This window comes from Papio anubis, chromosome 4, assembly GCF_008728515.1.
Source record: "Papio anubis isolate 15944 chromosome 4, Panubis1.0, whole genome shotgun sequence".
In the NCBI taxonomy this organism is placed as follows: domain Eukaryota; kingdom Metazoa; phylum Chordata; class Mammalia; order Primates; family Cercopithecidae; genus Papio; species Papio anubis.
The window spans coordinates 168,393,481-168,406,335 of record NC_044979.1 but is presented as its reverse complement, the minus strand read 5'-3'; the positions used below and the strand labels follow the sequence as shown (position 1 = coordinate 168,406,335).

Sequence of the window (12,855 nt, the reverse complement as noted above, 5' to 3'; positions counted from 1 at the left end):
ACCCTTTGTCACTTCTGACCACACAGTTGCCACCATTCCTAGGAGGCAGCCCTAAGTCCACAGCCCCCTTCTATGTCTGCTCAGAGGTAAACACAACTAAGAGAACTAAGGGAACATTTGAATCCCAGCCTGAAAAAAGATACTATTATTGGTTGGATGCAGTAGCTCTTGCCTGTAATCCCAGCATTTTGGGAGGCCAAGGCAGAAGGATCACTTAAGCTCAGGAGTTCAAGATCACCCTGAGCAATGTGGTGAAACCCAGTCTTGCTAAAATAAAAAAAAATTGCCAGACATGTGTGGCAGGTGCCTGTAATCTCAGCTACCTGGGAGGCTGAGGCACCAGAATTGCTTGAACCCAGGAGGCAGAGGTTGCAGTGAGCTGAGACAGCACCACTGCACTTCAGCCTGGGCGACAGAGCGAGACTGTCTCAAAAATAAAAACAAAATTAAAAAATAAATAAAAGATATTATGATTATTATTCAACAGCAAGACATGACCTTCATTTTTCAAAATCTACTGAAGGGGATAAAAATAAAAGTCAAAGTCTTGTCAGCTGACTACTGACCTTCCCCTTCTGTCCAAGAGTAGCCACTGGTGCTGGCATGTTCTCTACCCCGAAAAGAATCTTAGATAGTGCCTGGTCAGTTTTCCAATGGATACAGGAATCTCCTCAACACTGAGAATAAACCCAGATGCCTTGGTAAAATCATCCTACTAATAATACTTCACAAATAACACAGCCTTTTACCTTGAGAGTTGGGAAATCCTGGTTTTTACCCTAATTTATTAAACTCTGGCAGGATGATACAGTATCGTAGGGGTACTATTTTACCCTTCATAAAATAGACATGGGTTCTACCATGTCTAGGCTTCTGCATATGCCTCAGAAAACTTCCAGTGATGGCACACGGTGAAAAGCAGGCACATCACATGGCTGGAGTAGGAACAAGAGAGAGAGGGGGAAGGGGCTACATACTTTTAAACAACCGGGTCTCATCAGAACTCACTCACTATCCTGAGGATAACATCGAGGGGGTGGTGCTAAACCACTTACAAGAATTCATGAGCACCCATGAGCCAATCACCTCCCACCAGGCCACACCTCCAACATTGGGAACCTCCTTCCTAGCAGTGGGCAAAAAGCAATAAATCACTAGGTAGCCAGCACAATTCAATCCATGAGTAGCAATAGAAGTGACCTCAAAATTCCAAGTTACTTTTCTTAACCAAACAAAACCTTTAAAACTTCAAATAGAGGAAGTTGTGTCAACAATTGCTAAGGTCATTATTTGTTGAAGAGATTATTAGTAAAAGGAAGATTTTATAAGAAATGGAACTCACCTACTGGTCTGATTAAGAAAATTCAGCATGGAAAGACTTCAACCAGAAAAGTGAGAGAAATATTTCATTCCTGCTTGAATAACAGGAACATTTTAAAGGAAAACATGTGTGCCACAGAGTGGAGACTGAGCTCACCTGAGACAAGACTTAGATCATGTCCTTAGCTGTGGCAGGATGAGGTGACTCCTGGTATAGGATTCACGGGGGTTGGCGACTGTATTAGTCTGTTCTCACATTGCTGCGAAGAAATACCCGATCTGCAGCCAATTAAGCTGAGTGAGTTCTTTTCCTCATGGGGGCCAGGTGTGCAATGACTGCAAACAGCTCCTTCCTTGGTAGTGTACGCAGCCTGTTTCTTGTATGGGTTGCTCTAAGGGACCTTGGAGACAGGCCCTTCAGATGGATGTTCATGTCTCTGACCTTGCACTACCCCAATGTAGGCTCCAAACAGGCATGCGAGGTACCTTTGGAAAGCCCCAGGGCACTGTGGCCAGGGTTCACATTGTACCATGGTTATCATGTCCATCTGCACCAAGCTGCAGAACCAGGAGCACGTGATTGAGGCCCTGCGCAGGGCCAAATTCAAGTTCCCTGGCTGCCCCGAAGATCCGCATCTCAAAGAAATGAGGCTTCACCAAGTTCAATGCAGATGAATTTGAAGACATGGTGGCTGAGAAGTGGCTCATCCCAGATGGCTGTGGGGTCAAGTACATCCCAGTTGTGGCCCTCTGGACAAGTGATAGGCCCTGCACTCATGAGGGCTTCCACTGTGCTGCCCCCTCTTAATATTCACCAATAAATCCTACTTACTGTCCAAAAAAAGAAAAAGAAATACCCAAGAATGGATAATTTACAAAGAAGAGTTTTGAGGCCAGGCACGGTGGCTCACGCCTGTAATCCCAGCACTATGGGAGATGGAGGCAAGTGGACCACGAGGTCAAGAGTTCAAGACCAGCCTGACCAACATGGTGAAACCCCATCTCTACTAAAAATACAAAAATTAGCCTGGCGTGGGGGCAGACACCTATAATCCCAGCTGCTCAGGAGGCTGAGGCAGGAGAATTTCTTGAACCCGGGAGGCAGAGTTTGCAGTGAGCTGAGATCGCACCACTGCACTCCAGCCTGAGTGACAGAGTGAGACTCTGTCTCAAACAAAAGAGTTTTGATTGGCTCACAGTTCTGCATGCTGTACAGGAAACATGATGCTGGCATCTGCTCAACTTCTACAGAGGCCTCAGAAAACTTCCAATGATGGTGGGCAGTGGAAAGCAGGCACATCACATGGCTGGAGTAGGAACAAGAGAGAGCGGGGGAAGGTGCTCCACACTTTTAAACAACCAGATCTCACCAGAACTCACCCACTATCCTGAGGACAGCATCATGGGGATGGTGCTAAACTATTTATGAGAATTCATGAGCACCCATGATTCAGACCACACCTCCAACACTGGGGATTACTATTTGACATGAGATTTGGTGAGGACGCAGGTCCAAACCATACGACTGACCATGTATGATCTTAACCACTCAGCTAAAATAATGGCTACACGTAACCAACTTAAATGACCTTAATAAACTTGTAACCCTGGCGTTTGGGCCACCTTGGGATCTGCGGTAGCTGAAGCATAACAACCAACCTGCTGGGGGAAGATGCGACTCAAAACAACCAACCTGCTGGGGGAAGATGCAACTCGAAACACCTGCGGTGAGTTATTTATTTTTTGGTATCAATTTAAAGCCCAAACACTGATGCAATTTGGTCCTCTTTAGAGCCGGGCTTCATCAGGCACTCTCCCCGTTAATTAGCTGAGCTGTAGGATGTTGCTAATAGCTACACATCTTGTAAACACGTTGAGCTGGCCCTGCCCCTGAAGAGCCCGCACTGTTAAGTGATATCTCAGCTGGGGCTGGCAGAGCCCGTCTTCCCACCAGGGAGCGGTTGCAAGGTGTGCAGCCTCCGATCAGCATCAAAACATGGTGCTCGGAGAGGTTCTCCTTTGGTCGTTGTTCCCCTAGAGGTGACTGCCTTTTGGTAGTAATTATAATAATAATGAGAAGGAGAATAAAAATGAAGAGGCAGAGGAGGAGTGGGAGAAGGAACTTGCCTTTACATTCACTAGAGAGACTAGAGGCGGTGAGATTGTGGACATTCTGCTTTCTTCCCAAGGTAAACGGAGACATCAAGCCTTGCAGAGAAGAAAATCTCTGTGAGTGTTCCTTAGTCTGCTGACATGGCTGATCAGCTGCTCTCTGGCTAGCTACCAAAACTAAAACCATAGCAATGAATGATTAAAAACAGTTTCCCAAAACAGCACCCAGATAGGAAATTGCAAAGGCAGAAGAAAGAATGAAGGAAGAGGTGGAAAGGCCACATGGCTGCAGCTCTGTTTGCTAACTTGATGTTTGAATTCTTTTGCAGGATTATGTCCAATCTTAGGTATTCAGAGGTATATCAGGGAAGGTGACAGAATAAATCAAATGCAGAAGAATCCTGGAGTTAGGGTGAGCAACCATCCTAGTTTTCTCTGACTTTCCCAGTTTTAGTACTGAGAGTCCCTGTCCAGGGAAACCACTGAGTCCCAGGCAAATCAAATGGTTGGCCACCCTACCTAGAGTCATAGAAGTGCATGGTTAAAAGAGACCCTGGACCCTCATCCAAATCCCTCATTTTTGGCCCAGAGAGGTCAAAGAGGCAGCACAGCACAGAGTTCAATGTCTTCTTAATAAATGATGAATAAATCTATTGTCTTGTCATGTGAGTAAAATCACCAGAGATTATTAAATGTAAACTTGGTATGAGATAAGGACAGGCACCAGAGGGAGGTGATGTAGGATCTAAAATCCTGGCTCTGCCACTAAATGGGGACCTTGGGTAGGGGAGCCCCACCTGCCAGGTACCATAAACCAATTATTTCATTAATCTGAATGATACTCCTTTAAAGGAGGATTAATATGCCTGTTTAGCAGATGGAAGAATGGGCTCAGAGAAATCAAGTAACTAGCCCAATATCATAGTAAGAGCTAAGATTCTAAGGTCAGTTACTCTGACACCAAAGCATATGCTGTTGCCAAAATAGCCCCTACACGGGTACAAAGCTGATGGCAAATCAGCTGCTTGTTGCTCCCATGAAGGACTCTTCAGAAGGGAGCAGCAATTGGAAGAGATAATTTTTTTTCCATTTGTGCAATGCAATTAAGGACATAATAAAATCATCACAGAATGCCCAAATGATTGATAATGGAGAGACTAGTACTAAGTCTTACTTCCAAGAAAGATTTAGATTTGCTAGTACGTATATTTAACCTGAGCTCTCTTTTCTTTTTTAATAACAAACTCAGCATCTGATTGATTTTAATTTTAAGGTCACCAGTTTCTCACCTCCACCAAATCAGAATATAAACTGTATGAGGACAAGAATTTTGTTCACTGCCATAACCCCAGGGCTTGCCATGTAGTAGGTTTGCAATCCATATTTGTTGGATGGAATAATGAACGAACAAATGAAAGAAATTCAAAATTCAACATAGGAATGTTAAGTAATCTTATGTATATGTACATGTGATAATTTATTTAAAAGTTGATTGAGCACTCAATACAGGAGGTAGAAATAAGGGAAGTAAAGATTTATCTGCCATAAAAATTTTAATCAAAAAAATTGTTGGATGGATAAACTATAGGGATCAAATTGATCTATACATTTAATTTGTATAAATTAGAGCTTTTTTAGACTAAAGGAGGTTAGTAGAAGGTTCCTGTGATGAAATAAAGAACCCTTTTAGCAAGATAATAATGATAATTAACTCATTTTTCTAAAACAGTTAGGGTTTGCTTCCAGTGAAGGATTCTTTTATGGTAAACTTGAGTCTCACTTTCCTTTGTTTATGTGGTGACATACGTGTAGGAAGCAGAAAGCTGAACGCTTTTCTCTTTTGTTTTTTTTTTGAGACAGGGTCTCACTCTGTCACGCCAGCTGGAATGCAGTGGCACAATCACGGCTCACTGCAGCCTTAACCTGCCAGGGCTCAGGTTATCCTCCCATCTCAGCCCCCCAGGTAGCTGGGACTACAGGTGCACCACCACACCCGGCTGATTTTTGTATTTTTTCATAGAGGTGGGGTTTTGCCATGTTGCCCAGGCTGGTCTTGAACTCAGCATATATGTTATAAACAGAATTTCTCTGATAGTAAGGATGATATATGTGAGCATTCAGTACTAGGGGTTTGGGGTTTATGGGTGAATGAAGTTTTATATCACTTACCATGCTCTATGCTCCTTAAACTAGCTAGTGCTTGAAAATGGTATTACTGTACATATCTTCAAATATGTATATTTGACAGTGGAGAATAAAAAAGAATAAATCACTTAGCTTCAAAAATGATGTCAAATACAGCTTCAGCCTTTAAAACATATTTTAGAGGAAAAAATTAACTATTATATAGAGTTAATCGTAACAAAGCAACTTCTTAGATTTGATAGCAGATCAAAAGTAAGTTTAAAAGTAATGCATAGTGTTTAATGTTTATGAATAAATTTAGCAGTCTGAGAAATAACTTTCCGATTGTACTGCCACTCTGTATTAGACATGATATTAATGTAATGATGGAATATGTTCTTTCTTTATGGATACAAGGGGTCTATTACCATAAAGAATTAATTAAATCTGTTACTACATCAAGAAAAACAGTGCATAAAATACTAATGCTACAAGAAAATGTGTCTCAGCTGGGTTAACAGATGGGTGAAGTGTGAAGGCAGATAAACTTCGCTTCTTTTGGCTTGTCTTTATATCTCCCTACAACTATGTTCTTTATTTGAACAACTTCAAAGACTCTAATTTCACACACATGGCATGCATACAACAGACACATTTTTAGTTCCTGCCAGCAGGTAATTAGAAGCAACAAAAAGGTATGTCTTGATGAAGAATTGCCTCGCTGTCCAAGCCACCACTTCAGTTGATCCAACAGAAATTCATCCTGTTTCAGACCACTTCTCAGAGGCAGAGGGGGTCTGGTTTGCAGATGAAAAAAAAATCATCTAGCCAATCAGACTTGAAATTGATCAATTTCATCCCATTATATTTATGTACAGAAAAAGCCTATTAATTTTTGCATAACTAACTTTATAACCAGGTACTTAGTCATATTATTTCTAACAGCTTTTCAATTGATTGATATGGATTTTAAAGATATATAATGATATAATCTGCAAATAATTTTCTCCCCATATTTATAGCTTTTTTTTCTCTTATCTAATTGCATTGGCTAGTACTCCTAGAGCAGTTTAAAAAATACTTTCCATGGTGATCAATATTATCTTTAATAATGAAAAAAATGGTTTTAGCATTTTGCCATTTAGCATCATGATGGTTTTTCAATTAATATGTGCATATATGTTTACATGTTAATTTATTGTGTCTAGAATCTATTCCTAATTGAAACTTTTAAAATAAAGAAATGATTGTCAAATTTTGACAAAAAAAGCTATTTGGGTCACAAAAATACAATTATGGGTTTTTTCTTCCATTACCTATTAATATAGTAAATTATGATAATAAACTTCATAATAGCAAGCCATCCTTGCATTCCTATGATTTTTACATTTCAATAAACTTCTAAATTCTATGTGCTGGTATTTTTTTTAAGAATTGTACTTAAGGACATATAGTATAAAGAAATAATCAGAGCCAGGCACGGTGGCTCATGCCTGTAATCCCAGTACTTTGGGAGGCTGAGGTGGGCAGATTGCCTGAGCTCAGGAGTTAGAGACCAGCCTGGGCAACACCATGAAACCCCAACTCTACTAAAATACAAAAAATTAGCTGGACGTGGTGGCATATACCTGTAATCCCAGCTACTTGGGAAGCTGAGGCAGGAGAATTGCTTGAACCCAGGACACAGAAGTTGCAGTGAGCTGAGATTGCACCACTGCAGTCCAGCTTGGGAGACAGTGAGAGTATGTTGAAAGAAAGAAAGAAAGAAAGAAAGAAAGAAAGAAAGAAAGAAAGAAGGAAGGAAGGAAGGAAGGAAGGAAGGAAGGAAGGAAGGAGGGAGGGAGGGAGGGAGGGAAGAAAAAGAAAGAAAAAGAAAGAAAGAAAGACAGAAAGAAAGAAAGAAAGAAAGAGAGAGAGAGAAGGAAAGAAAGAAGGAAAGGAAGGAAAGGAAGAAAAGGAAGGAAAGGAAAGGGAATCAGAATTATCCCTCTCCATACCAGCATTTCTATATTCTTTGGCTCTGTAGGAAAGTTGGTGCTGCTAATACACCTCTAGGATTTATTTGCTGTAAACAAGTAATAATAATAATAGTAGCTCACACTTCTTATAGCATGTACTCTGTAACAGATGATGATCTGAGAGCTTGTTACATAATGCCTTCAATCCTCAGAACAATCCTGTGAGGCAAGTACTATCATTATTATCGTCATCATTATATCTGCTTTTCAGACAAGGAAACTGAGCTTGTTCACATAGGTAGTAAGTCACAAAGTCCAAGCAATCTGGCATGACAGTTTGTGTTGTGATTCCTTAAGTCACTCGTTTATTACATCTGCAGCATGTATTTACTCCCTGCCTCCTATTTTGAAGACACTTCATAATATTTTCCTTTTAAAAAGCAAATGAATACTTTGATGAACATCTAGGTCTATGCAGTAGTTCTAAAATGTGTTTATCTATTTATTCCAGGCACTATTCCCATACAGCTCTCTCCCCAACCTTTCAAAATTTCTGTCCTAACTGCTGTGATCCAGTATGTCAGGCTGAGGGAATATTAAGCTGAGCCCAAGATACTAGCCTAGTCTGATGACATTCTGGCAGAGTCTACGTGGATGCTCCTGGAAAGGCAAGGCCTTAGTAACAAAGGAGAACCGAATATCCACGTCAGTTGGATAATCAGGCTGTTGCAAATGACGCTACCCAACACGACATGTCTTGTCTGCAAAAGAGAGAAAACTAGCTAGACTTGTGCAGCAAGACATTAGTGCTTGGCCAGTAGAAGGCACAAGAAAATAACCGAGTGCTAACTACAGGCAGATCGTGAGAGCAGGGCAGCATCTGGGAGGTGCTTTTCACACCACATGTCTTTTCCTTTGCCCCAGAGCCCCTGTGGCATTTTTGAGGTGTTAGCCCTTGATTTCTTCTATTACCTGGTTTTCATTAGCCTCCTGAAGCTCCTTTGTGTGGGTTGCAGTGTCCGCTGCAAGGGTGATAAATAGAAGGCACCCCGGTCAATATTTTGGGGAAGGAGCCTTGTGAATGGGCCTGACGGGCCGAGGTTGGGGCCTGGGGAAGGTGGAAGGAATGTTTCCCCTGTAATCCGGCATTTAATCACTGGCGCTGAGGACAATGGAGGCTCCTCCACCCTCCCAAGGCCTGATTTCATTTGGCAAGCCCAGCCCTCTTTTGTCAGCCTCACAAGGAGGTCCCACCCCTCCGTGTTCCACACCAGGTTCGCTTCCCAAGTGTCACTGAGATGAAACAGTCAGAACATGGGCTGGGGACTGCTGGGCTCAGCCTCTCTCTGCCACCAGCACCGGCCCTTCCCTCATAGGCCTTTGTGACTCTGTGAATCTATAATTCCAGGAACTTTTATATTTAGCGTTCTCAAAGCAAGTGCAACACGGTGGAATGCGTTTCTATATATATAACTTTTCCTAAGAAAATTATGATTCCATTCAAGAGCCAAAGAGTGCCAGATGGTTCCCAGCAATATGAAATGATAAGCATAGCGGTACCAAAATGAGAGGAAACCTCTCAATGACTTTCATTTCTTCCCTTCTCTTCCAGTCCTTAAGTATTATGGCTATCTAATTTTATGTAATAATTACAGCAAAGATGTGATTTTTTTGTACTTTTTTCTCAGCCAAGTGCTTTTTAATATTGCTATGTTGCTTTAAAAATAATTATGTTAATGCTAGATACTTACACTCACGTTCCTATGTTAACATTTATCCTGTTGCTGCACACAAATATAAAGGGATGTCATACTGCAGGATCAGCCCCTGGAACCAGAAAACCTCAGCTTTGTTCTGCTTTTATTCCAACAGTGTGATCTGTGTACCTTAACCACTCTGAACACGTCTCTTCATCCATGAAGTAAGGGTCACAACCGCACCTACATCCCAGGGCCACGGTAAAATCAAAGGAAATGATACATGTGACAGCCGCTTCTGAACTGCAGAGCCAGACAAGTGGTAGTTATTAGTAGCTTGTTTCCCAGTTTTCAATGCTAAAAATAAAGATTATAGCAAACATATTCAAACCCAGAGCATTCAACTCCCTTCAGATGCTTTGTCTAGGATAGATTCCAAAACCCAGGACTATTTGATAAAAATAAATAAATAAATAAACATTGTTATGGTTCTTAGATCAGAATTGCTACCTGCTTTTCAAAGGGTTGAACCAACTTACATTGTAACTGGCTACATGAGGATGTAGCACTTTGCCAAGCCCTCACCAGCATAGAAAAACTTCATTTTAAAACAGGTTGGCTAATTATATAAGTTGCCACCATTTGCGTTGTTTAACTACTGGTGAAGTCTGAACATTTTTCATGTTTCCTTATGAAAAACAAGTGGGCTTCAATATGTTTTAAGACCATTTTTAATGCTAATTTCCCATGGTAGGGAGAAAAAGACCATATCATGTAGAGAAACCAACTTGAGCTTTAAAACAACACTTAAGTACAAAAATGTTTGCAGAACTCTATAGTCAATGAGCTCTCCAAAACCAAGAACCCAAGTTCCCACTTTTGTCCTGAAATATATCTGGCCACAATGGTTTATCCTGATCTGGGGCCCAATCCTGCCTCTGTGGTCCTTTTCTGTAGTGTGGATATTAGCTTGTGAAGGCAAGCGACAGAGTTGGGGACTGACATTTTACCGGTGAAAAACGGAGGCTTATGGGGCTAGACTTCAACTAATGGACTAGTCGACAAATATTTATTAGGTGTTATTAAGCACTTACTAAAGCATGGCTTCTACTCTCAAAGAAATAGTAAGACGAAAGGGTTAACAACAGGAAACCATCGTAGAACACAGAACATACTTGAGAACCTGGTGATGATGCCTCCCCGCACCTCAGCAGTCAGGAAATGGAGAAACCATGTCACCTGGAGTGAGCTGGAAAATCTTCAGAGAATAGGTAAAAATTGCTCTGCCAGCCGGGTGCTGTGGCTCATGCCTGTAATCCCAGCACTTTGGGAGGCCGAGGAGGGTGGATCACCTGAGGTTAGGAGTTCGAGACCAGCCTGGCCAACATGGGGAAGCCCCGTCTCTACTAAAAATATAAAGAGTTAGCCAGGTGTGGTGGCACATGCCTGTAATCCCAGCTACTCGAGAGGCTGAAGCACAAGAATCACTTGAACCCAGGAGACGGAGGTTGCGGTGAGCCAAAATTGCACCACTGCGCTCCAGCCTGGGGAACAGAGCGAGACTCTGTCTCAAAAAAAAAAAAAAAAGAAAAAATTGTCTTGGGTGGGTGACAGCAGAACACAGACAAGAGGAGTCACCTAAAGTCAGGTCACCTAAAGTCTTTAGCACCTAGTCGCTGTGAAGAATTTAAAATTATGACAACTTTTTGGTAATGTGTAGAGAAAAATATTGGTACCAAAAATGTTGACAATGGTTGTATCTGGGGATGAAATTTGGGGAGATTATAATATCTTTCTCTCTATTTTATTTTATTTATTATTTATTTATTTATTTATAGAGATAGAGTCTCACTATGTCACCTAGGCTGGAATGCAGTGGCATGATCATAGCTCACTGCAGCCTCAGACTCCTGGGCTCAGGTGATCGTTCTATCTCAGCCTCCTGAGTAGCTAGGACTACAGGCCCATACCACCATGCCAGGCTAGCTTTTAAATTTTTTTTGTAGAGATCCAGCTTCACTGTGTTGCCCAGGCTGGTCTTAAACTCCTGGCCTCAAGCGATCCTCCAATTCAACCTCCCAAGGTGCTGGGATTACAGGCGTGAGCCATTGTGCCTGGCCTATATTTTTTATAATTGCCATAGATGACTCAAATGATAAAGGAATATGATAAAATAGGAAGTAATATTGTGGGCTAACTCAGAAAACTAACAGCCATGTACAATATTTTAATTAGAAAATGTATTTTGAGGTCCAAAAATTTTAAAGTACAACCCCGGTATACATAGGGGGTGGGCAGTGTCATTTTTTATGATCCACTGTGATTATACAGCAATCTGACCATGCCTCTTCAGTACCTACCAAGTACTTCTCTGTACCTACTGAGGTGCTAGAATGATTTTTTGAACATTTGTCTCCAAATGTATCTATCCACAAAAAGAGGCAATACTAAAAGAACTGTTCTGGGAAGTTGAGGAGTGGATAGATGTTTGTTTTTTAATTATTACATTGGTGCAAAAGTAATTGTGGTTTTGCAATTACTTTTAATGGTGCAATGACATAAAGTGAGCATCTTGTAAATTGAATTGACCTCCAGCTGGGTCATACTCAGACCTAAAGCAGCACTGCCTATTATTCAGATGCTTTCCAAGACAAGTGGATAAAGGAAGAAGGAAAGAAAGCTTCATTTCAAATCCTGAATTAGGTCCAAAGATACTCCCTGGGAAAGGCATTCGCTTCGGTGTGTTTTCACTGAAGTGCTTGCGTGCTGGAAATACCCTCCCTCTTCTTTCACTCCCTTGCTTCCCCAGTTCTTAGTCACAGGCTCAGGGGACCCTCAGCACCTCTCCTTCCTCCAGCTAAGTAGAAGCCTGTACCACGTCGTAGGTGGCTCCTTGGGTCGGGAGCAGGTGCTGCGAGCCCGGGAGGCCTCCTAGGGGACACTGGCTACCTTGCGGGAGAGCCTGCGTGTCTGGTTGGTGCGCAGAGAAACATTGCCATCTAGTGGAAGAAAGAGCAACGCTCTCGTTTCTTGAGTTAATGGGTGTAACTGTGGATTGGATGTTTAGAGCTGTCTCACTGTTGGGCTGATCACATTTAACTTTCCTAGGAAAAGTTTTTATCATCTTCTTCCTACCTTAAAATTTGTACTTCAGTAAATTTAAAGAAATACAATTGGGCACTTCATTCCCAGGGAAATTACCAGAAACCACCTAAGCTAGACAGGAAAAGAAATGAAGAGAAAATAGAGGTTATCTGTAGTTCATGATGAACTTGCTGTTTCCCTCATTATCACTTGTACTTTTCCTTGTACTTTTCTCTTGTTTATGTATCTAGGATGACTCCTTTGTCCAACACTTCACCAAATCCAGCCCCATGGACTCAGTCAGATTCCATAGGTGAAGAACAGAAGCTCATATTAGCAAAGCTTCCTTGTGTGGTGTTCTAATTTGATTATCTTTTTTTTTTTGGAAACATACTATCAAGCAATCACTGTTGGCATTGTGAGGTGGCTCACGCCTGTAATCCCACCACTTTGGGAGGCCGAGATGGGAGAATCTCTTGACACCAGGAGTTTGAGACCAGCCTGGGCAACATAGCAAGACCCTCATCACTACAAAATATTTAAAAATTAGCTGAGTGTGG

General features: G+C 41.7%; 1 long non-coding RNA gene and 1 other non-coding gene across 3 annotated transcripts in view; one reads left to right on the top strand and one right to left on the bottom strand.

Annotated features, from left to right (window-relative positions):
* Positions 1 to 12,855, bottom strand: part of LOC103882627 — a 122,899-nt gene that overhangs the window by 63,909 nt on the left and 46,135 nt on the right. The window lies entirely within an intron of this gene.
* Positions 1,600 to 1,734, top strand: LOC116274760. The gene has a single exon (XR_004183535.1). It is a non-coding gene; the product is annotated as a small nucleolar RNA SNORA70 (small nucleolar RNA).